The sequence below is a fragment of the Elephas maximus genome, chromosome 20, assembly GCF_024166365.1.
Source record: "Elephas maximus indicus isolate mEleMax1 chromosome 20, mEleMax1 primary haplotype, whole genome shotgun sequence".
NCBI lineage: Eukaryota > Metazoa > Chordata > Mammalia > Proboscidea > Elephantidae > Elephas > Elephas maximus.
This window is the reverse complement of record NC_064838.1, coordinates 53,432,906-53,446,944: the sequence shown is the minus strand read 5'-3', so window position 1 is coordinate 53,446,944 and position 14,039 is coordinate 53,432,906. Positions and strand designations below refer to the sequence as shown.

The 14,039-nt window shown below is 44.2% G+C and overlaps 1 protein-coding gene across 4 annotated transcripts in view; it reads right to left on the bottom strand.

Annotated features, from left to right (window-relative positions):
* Positions 1-1,763, bottom strand: part of ARIH2 (ariadne RBR E3 ubiquitin protein ligase 2) — a 62,462-nt gene extending 60,699 nt beyond the window's left edge. The window contains exon 1 of one of the 4 annotated variants that reach the window (XM_049861899.1): positions 1,111-1,763. The gene's annotated coding sequence lies outside the window, so the exon portion shown is untranslated. The remainder of the gene's footprint in view (positions 1-1,110) is intronic. The other 3 variants (XM_049861900.1, XM_049861901.1, XM_049861903.1) reach the window with 3 other exon arrangements.
* Positions 1,764-14,039: the final 12,276 nt, after the last annotated feature.

The window sequence follows — 14,039 nt, the reverse complement described above, 5'->3', positions numbered from 1 at the left end:
AGACATTAAGCTTTATCTCTACATTCCAGACAGAAAAAGGGGAATAGAAATTACTTTCCCACCAGTCATGTGTTCGGAGGACCACCAGACACCCACCCCTGGATTCACTCACCAGGCCTCACCACTCAGGGAAGAAAAGGATCCAAAATGAAGACTTCCCAGTCGGAAGTTGAGAAGAACTAAACAGGCATTTTGGGGAGTTGACGATGCTTACTCCAAATATTTATAACACTGAACGGTCATTTACTAAGTCTGCATATCCAAAGAAAACTACTTGGCACAAAGACATGAGTCAGCAACTTAGTATGTGTGCTGTCCAATACGGTAGACATAAACCACATACAGCTATTCATACTTAATTTTAAATCTAAATAAAATTTAAAATCTAGTTTCTCAGTTGCACCAACCACGTCAAACGCTCAATGGCCACGTATGGCTAGTGCTACAGTGCTGGACAAGAGAAGTACAGAACATATCCATCACTGCACAAAGTTCTATGCGACTGAACAACAATCAGTACACTGGCGAAGTCACCAGAGAACACCGCGGCCTCTCCCGCCGCTACCCCGACTGCGGCGGGCGCCTCGGCGGCGCAGCTCCAGTGCCGCATGTCCTTTCCGAGGCGCGGCGTTATCCCGGTACACCGCGCGGACTAAGAGCCCACGCGCTGAGCGGACCCTTCACGAGCGGGCGTTAAAAGCCGCGCGGACAGCGCTGCGAGAGCTTCCTTCCAGTGATGACTCGGGTGGGGAACCCCAAAAGCTGCGCGTTTCCCCCGCGCTCCCGGCGGGAACAGCCCGAAAGCGCCGGCGCCGGTCGGTCAGAGCAGCTGGCCTCCTACCTCTCCGCCAGCTGAGGCGGCGGCAGCAGGAAGGGCGGAGAGACGCCGGACGTTCGCTTGCCTCAGCGGTAGCGTCCTGCCGCCCTTCCGCGCCGGCCTGGTCTCTCATTCCACGGCGGGGGACGCCGGGACCGCGTACAGGCGGCGGGGGGTGCCGGGGCCTCGCGGGAGGCGGCGAAGGCGGAGTCCCGGCCAAATCAGGGAGGCGCGCGGAGAGCTCCCCCCACCCGCCGCAGTAAACAAGGCCGCGACTCGCACTACGCACTTACCGGGAGCCGCGACCCCGTGGCCGCTGAGCCCCGGCGGGCCACGCCGGGTCAGGCCGGGCCAGAGGGATCAGGTTGGAGCGCCGCGGCGGCGAAGGCGGCGGGCCGACGCCGGTCGGGATCCGCGCTGCTTCCTCCGGCGGATCCGTCCCCGCAGCTCCGGAAGTGCTCGGCGCGGTTGCGTCACTTCCGGTCCGGGGTCGCCTTGCGGTAGCACCCGGTCGCTGCTGGCGCAGGGTTTGAGGGCGACGAGGCCGGTTTTTAGGCCGGCGTCTCGGTGCCACTCGGCCCTCGGATCCAGGGCCGGACTAGGGCACATCTGACGCTGACGGGTGCGCGAGTCAGCGGAGGGTTGCGTTTACTGAGGGGTGGTCAAGGCATCATCTTCCGCATCCGCCCATTTGCGTTGTCCGCCGGGATATTTTTAACCATCGCGTTTCTGATCTGCTTGTACTCGGGTTTGTTCGGCGGCCGTACTCAGGTGTCAGGCACGGAGACGATATCCCGGCGTCGCTGGAGTGGATAAAGGACTATTGTTTCCTAGCCGCTGTCTGGTCGGAGGGGAGCTGAATCTTCGGATCAGTTTGGCCGAACCGGGGAATCTCCGTCTTGCCTCCGACGCCGTCCCTCGGCAGCCCCGCAGCCGCAATACCACACTGGACTTTGGCTTCCATCGCCTCGGCCTGGTTGGCCGCCCAGTTACTGGCTTCCCTCTCACCGATTGAAACTTAACCTTCCTGCTGCACAGTTTCTCGTAGCTGTCTAATTTTTGTCACTGTATAGGAACTGTCATTATGGTTTCCAAAACCTAGGACCTGTTGCCAAGTGTTATGGAGAGAGGCACGGAGGCTTCGCGAGTTGCTGCTGCCAGTGGAAAAGCCAGTGATGTCAGTGAGCCTCCTGGTTTGTGTAGACAACAATCCAAGCCATTTCCGTCCATACAGGAGTGGTGTGTGTGCTGACAGTTAAGATATCTATATACAACAAGCTCTCTTGCTTAGTTTTTGCAAGAAATATTTTGATTTTCAGCTTCCAGCTTCATTCAGGACATGTACCTAAATTAGGTGCAATCAAATACAAAAAAGTCCCAAATTAATTTGAAGTGAAAATTAATAGTAATGAGTAGCATATTGTAGGGTTATGAATTTTATACATTAGCATCATGAAAGTCTTATCTACTATAATCCAGTGTACTTGTTTCACTGTTTTGACAAAACATATCCAGTTAAACTTTTTGTAATACTAGCAAAGGAGCTACAATATATTTTCTGCAAATTACATCTCAAGTAGAAGCTCTCATTTTGGGTTACTGGGAATAAATCCCCCCTTTTTTTTTTTTTTTAGTGAATAGAAGGGAAACAATCAGTCTTTCTGTAGAATTCTTGAATTTGCAGAATAAGGGAATGAGGGTGCTCCTGTATTCAAGCACATCTGTACAATGTATTGGAATCCTTAGGCTTTGTATCATCTTTATTTGTTCACCCATTTGTCTAAGGGTGAGTTTCTTAAGGGTCCAGCCTTGTTTTCAATATCACTCTATTAAACATTTATCAGGCTGATGATAATAACAGTATTATTTTTCACCATTAGTAATTTTGGAGCCCTGGTGGTGCAGTGGTTAAGAACTCGGCTTCTAACCAAAAGGTCAGGAGTTCAAATCAACCAGCCGCTCCTTCGAAAACCCTATGGGCAGCTCTACTCTGTCCTATAGGATTGCTGTGAGACGGAATTGACAGCAACGGATTTGGTCTTGGTTTAGTAGTAATTTCTCCCTAGAAAACAAAGATTTAAAAATTTACAAAAATTTAAGGATATGCATAAAAATGTGCATATGTGTATGCTTTGGAATGCTGATTCTAATAAGAAAAAGTGTGCAGCATTCCAGCTGTCCAAAATTAGAGACTTTGTTAAATACATTATGATAAAATACACAGTGAAGCAAGCCATTAAATGATGCTGTACAAAGACACCTGTTGAAAAAATAAGATGTCTGTAATATACTATCAAGTGTCATGTAAGAAGATAATGCTTTTTATATAATGCTTTTCTCTCGCCAACTAGAATGCCCAGAACCTAGAGCTGCACATTGGATCTTAGCTTGCACCTGTTAACTGTTCAGGCATGTCAAGCTACAAGTCTGTTTTCTGTCACAGGAAAAGACAGGCTACAAGTTTTTATTAGCACTAATACAGGGCTTACAGCATCCACCTGTCAGTTTGTCATACTGTGGGGGCTTACATGTTGCTGTGACCTGAAGCTATGCCACTGTTAGTTCAGATACCACCAGGGTCACCCATGGTGGACAGGTTTCATGGACTGCCAGCAGACTAAGACAAACTAGGAAGAAAGGACTGGCAATCTACTTCTGGAAATTAGCCTGTGAAGACCTTATGGACCACAACAATAACATTTCTGACTCCCTTGCTTTGGACATTGATAAGGAGGGATCAACCGCTAGTGGACGACATCATGTTTGGTGAAGCAGAGGGCCAGCAAGGGTAAGGGAGACCTTCAGTGAAATAGAATAGCACAATAGCCACAACGATGAACTCAAACATGCTGCCAGTCGCGAGGATGCTTCAAGACCTTGTAACACTTCATTTTGTTGTACGTGAGGTTGCCATGAGTTGGAGCCAACTCAAAAGCAGCTATCTCTCTTCTCTCTCTTTCTCACTTTGTGTCACAAACATTTACCCAAACCTTTTTTTTTTTTTTTCCTCATTGATAACAGGCTATCATTCTGTTTTTTTATGTAGTTGCTGTTAGGTGCTGTCAAGTTGGTTCCGACTTATAGCAATGCAATGTACAGCAACGAAACACTTCCCAGTCCTCTGCCATCCTTGTGATAGTTGTTATGCTTGAGTCTGTTGTTGTAGCCATTGTGTCAATCCATCTTGTTGAGGGTCTTCCTCTTTTTTGCTGAGCCTCCACTTTACCAAGCATGATGTCCTTCTCCAGGGACTGGTCCCTCCTGATAGCATGTCTACAGTATATGAGACCAAGTCTTCTCATCCTCACTTCTAAGGAGCATTTTGGTTGTACTTCCTCCAAAACAGATTTGTTCATTCTTTTGGCAGCCTATGGTATATTCAGTATTGTTCACCAACACCACAACTTAAAGGCCTCAATTTTTCTTCGGTCCTCCTTATTCATTGTCTAGCTTTCACATACATACGAGGCAATTGAAAACACCATGGCTTGGGTCAGGCGCACCTTAGTCCTCAAAGTGACGTCTTTGCTTTTTTATACTTTAAAGAGTTCTTTTACAGCAGATTTGCCCAATGCAATGCATCTTGATTTCTTGACTGCTACTTCCATGGGTATTGATTGTGGATCCAAGTAAAATGAAATCCTTGACAACTTCAGTCTTTTCACCGTTTACCATGATGATGATGTTGCTTATTGGCCCAGTTGTGAGGATTTTTGTTTTCTTTATTTTGAGGTGGAATCCATACTGAAGTCTATAGTCTTTGATCTTCATCAGTAAGTGCTTAAGTCCTCTTCACTTTCAGCAAGCAAGATTTTGTCATCTGCGTAACGCACGTTGTTAACGAGTCTTCCTCCAATTCAGATGCCACATTCTTCATGTAGTCCAGCTTCTCAGACTACTTGCTCAGCATACAGATTAGATAAATAATGGTGAAAAGATACAACCCTGACACACAGAGAAAATATATTTCACTTAGTAGAAGGTACTGTAATTATCCCCTGATAGCCAGTAGAGTCATTATGAGTCGGAATCAATGGGAGGGCAGTGGGTTGGGATATGGATTGAATTCTGTCCCCCCAAAATACGTCTTATAAATCCTAACCCCTATACCTGTGGTTAGGTGCCCTGGAGGCGCAGTGATTAAGTGCTCTGCTGCTAACCAAAAGCTCAGTAGCCATAAGATTAAGCCAAACCAAACCAGCTGGGCTCAAGTCAGGTTGATTCGGACTCATAGTGACTCTATAGGACAGAGTAGAACCGCCCCATGGGGTTTCCAAGGAGCAGCTGGTAGATTCGATCTGCTGACCTTTTTGATTATCAGCCATAGCTCTTAACCACTGTAGCACCAGGGCTACCTGTAAAGATTATAGCCTTGGAAAACTCTATGGGGCACTTCTACTCTGTCATATAGGGTCACTATGTGTTGGAATCAACTTGATGGTGATGGGTTTTTGGTATACCTGTGCTTATAATCCTATTTGGGAATGGGTTTTCTTTGTTATATTAATGAGGCAGTGTTAGTGCAGGCCCTCACTTGTCTGTCAGCTTTTTATACTGTGGGGGCTTGCATGTTGCTGTGATGCTGGAAGATAATAGCACTGGTATTCAAATACCAGCAGGGTCACCCGGACAGGTTTCAGCTGAGCTTCCAGACTAAGACAGACTAGGAAGAAGGACCTGACAGTCTACTGCTGAAAAGATTTAGCCAGTGAAAACCTTATGAATATCAGCAGAACATTGTTTGATATAGTGCCAGAAGATGAGTCCCCCAGGTTGGAAGGCACACAAAAGACAACTGGGGAAGAGCTGCCTCCTCAAAGTAGAGTCGACTTTAATGATGTGGATGGAGTCAAGCTTTTGCGACCTTAATTTGGTGATGTGGCACGACTCAAAGATGAGAAGAAACAGGTGCAAGCATCCATTAATAATCAGAAAGTGGGGTGTACAAAGTATGAATCTCAGAAAATTGGAAGTCATCAGAAATGAAATGGAACACATACAGTGATATCCTAGGCTTTAGTGAGCTGAAATGGACTGGAATTGGCTATTTTGAAATGGACAATCATATGGTCTACTATGCTGGGAACAACAACCTGAAGAGGCATGGCATTCCATTCATTGTCAAAAAGAACATTTCAAGGTCTATCCTGAAGTATAACACTGTCAGTGATAGGATAATATCCATATACTTACAACCAAAAACCCAGTGCTGTCGAGTCAATTCCGACTTGTAGCAACCCTACAGGACAGAGTAGAACTGCCCCATAGAGTTTCCAAGGAGCACCTGGTGGATTCGAACTGCCGAACCTTTGGTTAGCAGCTGTAGCACTTAACCACTACGCCACCAGGTTTTCCATATGCTTACAAGGAAGACCGATTAATACGACTATTATTCAAATTTACACACCATCCACTAAGGCCAAAGATGAAGAAATTGAAGATTTTTACCAACTTCTGCAGTGTGAAATTGATTGAACGTGCAATCAGGATGCATTCATAATTACTGGTGATTGGAATGCAAAAGTTGGAAACAAGGAAGGAGGATCTCTAGTTGGAAAATATGGCCTTGGTGATAGAAACGATGCCAGAGATCATATGATAGAATTTTGCAAGACCAACAACTTTTTCATTGCAAATACTTTTTTCGCCAACATAAATGGTGACTATACACGTGGACCTCACCGGATGGAATACACAGGAATCAAATCAACTACCACTGTGGGAAGAGATGTTGGAAGAGCTCAATATCATAAGTAGAACAAGGCCAGGGGCCAACTGTGGAACAGACCATCAATTGCTCATATGCAAATTCAAGTTGAAACTGAGAAAAATTAGAACAAGTTGACAAGAGCGAAAGTATGACGGTGAATATATCCCACCTGAGTTTAGAGACCATCTCAAGAATGGATTTGACCCATCAAACACAAATGACCGAAGATGAGACAAGTTGTGAAATGACATCAAGGACATCATACATAAAGAAAGCAAGAGGTCATTAAAAAGACAGGAAAGAAAGAAAAGACCAAGATGTACGTCAGAAGCGACTCTGAAACTTGCTCTTGAACATCGAGCACCTAAAACAAAAGAAATGATGAAGTAAAAGAACTGAACAGCAGATTTCAAAGGGTGGCTCAAGAAGACTAAAAGTATTATGATGACGTGCAAAGTCCTGGAGATGGAAAACCAAAAGGGAAAACACGTTTGGCACTTCTTAAGCTGAAAGAACTGAAGAACAAATTCAAGCCTCAAGTTGCAATATTTAAGGATTCTATGGAGAAAATATTAAATGACTCAGGGAGCATCAAAAGAAAATGGAAGGAATACAGAGTCACTGTACCAAAAAGAACTGGTCGATGCTCAACCATTTCAGGAGGTACCATACGAGCGGGAACCAATGATGCTGAAGGGAGAGGTCCAAGCTACACTGAAGGGATTAGCGAAAAACAAGACTCCAGGAATTGACAGAATACCAATTGAGATGTTTCAACAAACAGATGCAGTGCTGAAGTACTCGCTTGTCTATGCCAAAAAATTTGCAAGACAGCTACCTGGCCAACTGACTGGAAGAGATCTATATTTATGCCTATTCCCAAGAAAGGTGATCCACCAAATATGGAAATTATCGAACACTATCATCAATATCACACGCAAGAAAAATTTTGCTGAAGGACGTTCAAAAGTGGCTGCAGCAGTATACTGGCAGGAAACTGCCAGAAATTCAAGCTGGGTTCAAAAGAGGCTGCTGATGTCAGATGGATCCTGGCTGAAAATAGAGAATACCCGAAAGATGTTTATCTGTGTTGTACTGACTATGCAAAGGCATTCGACTATGTGGAGCATGACAAATTATGAATAAATCACGAAGAATGGGGATTCCAGGATACTCAATTGTGCTCACAAGGAACCTGTACACAGGTCAAGAGGCAGTCTTTAGAGCAGAACAAGGGGATACTTTTTGGTTTAAAATCAGGAAAGGTGTGCATCAGGGTTGCATCCTTTCACCATTCCTATTCCATTTGTCCCCCACGTGTCTGTCAGTTTGTCGTATTGTGGGGGCTTCCATGTTGCTGTGATGCTAGAAGCTATGCCACCAGTATTCAGATACCAGCAGGGTCACCCATGGAAGAGAGGTTTCAGCTGAGCTTCTAGACTAAGACTAGGAAGAAGGCAGTCTACTTCTGAAAAGAATCAGCCAGTGAAGACCTTATGAATAGCAGCGGAACATTGATATAGTGCTGGAAGGTGAGCGCCCCAGGGTGGAAGGAACTCAAAAGAGCTGCCTCCTCAAAGTAGAGTTGACCTTAACGACGTGGATGGAGTAAAGCTTTCAGGACCTTCATTTGCTGATGTGGCATGACTCAAAATGAGAAGAAACAGCTGCAAACATCCATTAATAATTGGAACCTGAAATGTACAAAGTATGAATCTAGGAAAATTTGCAATTGTCAAAAGTGAAATGGAACACATAAACATCAATATTTTAGGCATTAGTGAGCTGAAATGTACTGGTATTGGCCATCTTGAATAGGACAGTCATGTAGTCTATTATGCCGGGAATGACAACTTGAAGAGGAATGGTGTTCTATTCATTGTCAAAAAGAACATTTCAAGATCTATCCTGAAGTACAATGCTGTCAGTAATAGGATAATATCCATATGCCTACAAGGGAGACCAATTAATACAACTATTACTCAAATTTACACACCAACCACTAAAGCCAAAGAGGAAGAAATTGAAGACTTTTACCAATTTCTGCTGTCTAAAATTGATCAAACATGCAATCAGGATGCATTGATAATTACTGGCGATTGGAATGCAAAAGTTGGAAACAAAGAAGGAGGATCACTAATTGGAAAATATGGCCTTGGTGATAGAAACAGTGCCGGAGATCGAATAATAGAATTTTGCAAGACCAGTGACTTCTTCATTGCAAATACCTTCTTTCACCAACATAAACGACGACTACAAACATGGACCTCGCCAGATGGAATACACAGAAATCAATTTGACTACATCTGTGGAAAAAGACAAAGGAAAAGCTCAATATCAGTCAGAACAAGGCCAGGGGCCGACTGCGGAACAGACCATCAGCTGCTCATGTGCAAGTTCACGTTGAAACTGAGGAAAATCAGAGCAAGTCCACGAGAGCCAAGATACAACCTTGAGTATATCCCACCTGAATTTGGAGACCATCTCAAGAACAGATTTGATGCGTTGAACACTAATGACCAAAGACCAGACAAGTTGTGGAATGACATCAAGGACATCATGCATGAAGAAAGCAAAAAGTTATTAAAAAGACAAGAAAGGAAGAAAAGACCAAGATGGATGTCAGGGGAGACTCTGAAACTTGCTCTCGAATGTCGGGCAGCTGAAACAAAAGGAAGAAATGATGAAGTAAAAGAACTGAACAGAAGATTTCAAAGGGTGGCTCAAGAAGACAAAGTAAAGTATTATAATGACATGTGCAAAGAGATGGAGATAGAAAACCAAAAGGAAGAAAATGCTTGGCCTTTCTCAAGCTGAAAGAGGTGAAGAAAATTTCAAGCCTCAAGTTGCAATAGTGAAGGATTCTATGGGGAAAATATTAAATGATGCAGGAAGCATCAAAAGAAGATGGAAGGAATAGTCATTATACCAAAATTAATTAGTCAACGTTAAACCATTTCAAGAGGTAGCACATGATCAGAAACTGATGGTACTGAAGGAAGAATTCCAAACTTCACTGAAGGCATTGATGAAAAACAAGCCTCCATGAATTGATGGAAAATCAATAGAGATGTTTCAACAAATGGATGCAGCGCTGAAAGTGCTCACTCATCTATGCCAAGAAATTTGGAAGACAGCTACCTGGCCAACCAACAGGAAGAGATCCATATTTATGCCTATTCCTGAGAAAGGTAATCCAACTGTATGTGGAAATTATCAAAAAATAATATTAATATCAAACAAAAGCAAAATTTTGCTGAAGATCATTCAAAAGCAGCTGCAGCAGTATAGTATATCGACAGGGACCTGCCAGAAATTCAGGCTGGATGCAGAAGAGGACTGGAACCAGGGATATCACTGCTGATGTCACATGGATCCTGGCTGAAAGCAGAGAGTACCAGAAGGATATTTACCTGTGTTTTGACTATGCAAAGACATTTGACTGTGTGGATCATAACAAATTATGAGTAACGTTGTAAAGAATGGGAATTCCAGAACACTTAATTGTGCTCATGAGGAACCTGTACGTAAATCAAGAGTCAGTTGTTCAGACAGAACAAGGGGATACTGATTGGTTTAAAGGCAGGAAAGGTGTGTGTCAGAGTTGTATTTTTTCACCATACGTATTCAATCTGTATGCTGAGCAAATAATCTGAGAAGCTGGACTGTATGAAGAAGAACGGGGCATCAGGATTGGAGGAAGACTCATTACCAGCCTGCATTATGCAGATGATACAACCTTGCTTGCTGAAAGTGAAGGGGACTTGAAACACTGATGAAGATCAAAGACCACAGCCTTCAGTACAGATTATACCTCAACATAAGCATCATCGCAACTGGGCCAATAACCAACATCATGATAAACAGGGAAAAGATTGAAGTTGTTAAGGATTTCATTTTACTTGGCTCCACAATCAATACCCATGGAAGTAGCGGTCAAGAAATCAGAAGACGCATTGTATTGGGCAAATCTGCTACAAAAGACCTCTTTAAAGTGTTAAAAAGCAAAGATGTCACCTTGAAGACTAAGGTGCGCCTGACCCAAGCCATGGTGTTCTCAGTCACCTCCTATGCATGTGAAAGCTGGACAATGATTAAAGAAGACCAAAGAAGAATTGATGCCTTTGAATTGTGGTGTTGGAGAAGAATATTGAATATACCATGAACTGCCTAAAGAAGGAACAAATCTGTCTTTGAAGAAGTACAACCAGAATGCTCCTTAGGAACAAGGATCATAAGACTATGTCTCACATACTTTGGACATGTCGTCAGGAGGGATCAGCTCCTAGAGAAGGACATCATGCTTGGTAAAGTAGAGGGTCAGCCAAAAAAAGGAAGACCCTCAATGAGATGGACTGACACAGTAGCTGCAACAGTGGGCTTAAGCATAACAATTGTGAGGTTGGCCCAGGACTGGGCAGTGTTTCGTTCTGTTGTTCATAGGGTCGCTACGAGCCAGAACAGACTGGATGGCACCTAACAACAGCAATGAATTAGTGCAGGTGTGTCTTCAGTCAATATCTTTTCAGGTATAAGAGGAACACATTAAGGAAGCAGGAATGAGGGAAGAGATGCCACAACACACAAAGATCACCAAGGAACAAGAACCTTCCCCCAGAGCTGGTACCCTGAATTTGGACTGTGAGAAAATAAATTTTTGTTTGTTAAAGCCACTCACTTGTGGTATTTCTGTTGTAGCAGCACTAGACAACTAAGACATCGCCCATTTCACAAATGAGCAAACTAAGGCACAAAAAGGTAGGGTGCGTTGCCCAAGGTCACAAAGCTAGGAAGTGGCCAAGCTGATATTCTAGCCCTGGTCATCTGGCTCCAGAGCCTCCCCTCTTTCCGTAGCACTGTACTCCACAATATTTTGTAGTATGGATGTATTGTAATCTATTTGACTACAGGTCTGTTACAGGTCATCTGTTTCCATATTTGTAGTTTTAAAATTACAAATAGTACACACCCATGTTCATTGCAGCACTGTTTACAATAGCAAAAAGATGGAAGCAACCAAGGTGCCCATCAACAGATGAATGGATTAATAAATTGTGGTATATTCACACAATGCAATACTATGCATCAATAAAGAAAGCGAGAAGGAATCTGGAAGGCATTATGCTGAGTGAAATTAGTCAGTTGCAAAAGAACAAATATTGTATAAGACCACTATTATAAGAACTGGAGAAATAGTTTAAACTGAGAAGAAAACATTCTTTTGTGGTTACGAGGGGGGGAAGGAGGGAGGGTGGGAGAGGTATTCACTAGTTAGATAGTAGATAAGAACTACTTTAAGTGACGGGAAAGACAACACACAACACAGGCAAGGTCAGCACAACCGGACTAAACCAAAAGCAAAGAAGCTTCCTGAATGCTTCGAAGGCCAGCGTAGCAGGGGCAGGGGTTTGGGGACCATGGTTTCAAGGGACATCTAAGTCAATTGGCATAATAAATCTATTAAGAAAACATTCCACATCCCACTTTGGAGAGTGGTGTCTGGGGTCTTAAATGCTAGCAAGCAGCCATCTAAGATGCATCAGTTGGTATCAACCCACCTGGATCAAAGGAGAATGAAGAACACCAAGGACACAAGGTAATTACAAGCCCAAGAGACAGAAAGGGCCACATAAACCAGAGACTACATCAGCCTGAGACCAGAAGAACTAGATGGTGCCCGGCTACAACCGATGACTGCCCTGACAGGGAACACAACAGAAGAACCCCTGAGGGAGCAGGAGAGTAGTGGGATGCAGACCCCAAATTCTCATAAAAAGACCAGACTTAATGGTCTGACTGAGACTAGAAGGACCCTGGTGGTCATGGCCCCCAGACCTTCTGTTGGCCCAGGACAGGAACCATTCCCAAAGCCAACTCTTCAGACAGGGATTGGACTGGACAATGGGATGGAGACGGGTGTTGGTGAGGAATGAGCTTCTTGGATCAGGTGGACACTTGAGACTATGTTGGCATCTCCTGCATGGAGGGGATATGGGAGGGTAGAGGGGGTTAGAAGCTGGCAAAATGGTCACGAAAAGAAAGAGTGGAAGGAGGGTGTGGGCTGTCTCATTAGGGGGAGAGTAATTGGGAGTATGTAGCAAGGTGTATATAAGTTTTTGTGTGAGAGACTGACTTGGTTTGTAAACTTTCAGCATGATAAAAAAAAAAAATTACGAATAGTACTGCAGGGAACACCACTGGACATACTCTTTTTGCATAGGCATGAAAAAAAATTGAGTTATTGCAGTGTGATGAATTATTTTTATATGGTCTTTCTCACCATGGTCTTGTAACTCCCACCAAATGATTGGATTGGACTATGCAAATAAGGTGCTTGTGGTCCACCAAGAGGATTGGACAGCTCACTAATAATGCAAACAAGGTGCATGGCACTCTTGTGGGGAGGGACCATGCAAATAAGGTATATGGAACCCTAACAAGGGGATTGGTTAGTTTTGCCATCCCTCTAGGGTTAAAATGAGCCATCCCAGTGGTGGACGGGGAGGGGGGACCTCACTACCAACAAGAAGGGACGGCAAGAGGTGGTGAAAAGCAGCAGCAGAGAACCAGCAGCAAGAGAGTCAGCAGAGCCAGGAGATCAGTGGGAGATGGTACAGTGGGCTTCCTGGCCCCCTGAGTAAGAAAGCTAAGTGCTTTCAGGCCAAAGCTTGCTGGCTGAGTGGGGTGCCTCCAGGCACTTATTGGTGGAGCTAAAGAGCTTTGTAACACTTGCCTGAGCATGGCAGAGGCTGCGCTGAGGGGCCAAGGGCCAGAGAGAGGGTTGCTTGTGAGCACAGCTGAGAAGAGGCTGTCCTGAAAGAACTGTATCCTGAATTGTAACCTGTAACTTCCCTAATAAGCCCCTTAACTGTGAGTATGGTCTGTGAGTTTTGCGTAGCCTTTGCAAGAAATTATCTAACCCAGCAGAGAAGTAGAGTGCTGTGGGAGGAACAGCTGGTCTCAGAATTGGTGAAAAGATTGGAGAGCGGAGATATTTCTGACCTCCACTTCATAGGAATCAGCCTTGGGTTAATGCCAATGATAATTCTCCTTCTACCTCATGAAATTAAAGGAGGTCAGATGCTTCCCCCGCCACATCATTTTTCAGTTATAATCCTAGAAATGGTGAGTCGATTGCTATGTTCATTTATATTGTAATATGTAAAATGGCAAATCTCCTTTTAAAACACCTCTGGTTTCTTCAGCCTGGCTAGAGGTTAGGCACCGTGTTGTTACATTATCATGGTGAGTGAAGAAGATACAGTCCCTGTGCTCAAGGAGCTTTAGTCTAGTAGGGGATTCAGAATCTAGCAAAGTATTTTTAAAAACTCAGTGTGAAATTGCCACAGTGATGAGTGCTGCACAGGAGAGCCAGGGGCTCTGCCCTCATCCCCTGCTCCATGGACACTCACTCTCTAGTGATCTCATTCAACCCCTTGGCTTTAGTATCTCTCATATGCTAACAACTGCCATGTTTTTATCCCAGCCCTACTCAATTCCCTTAATTCCACA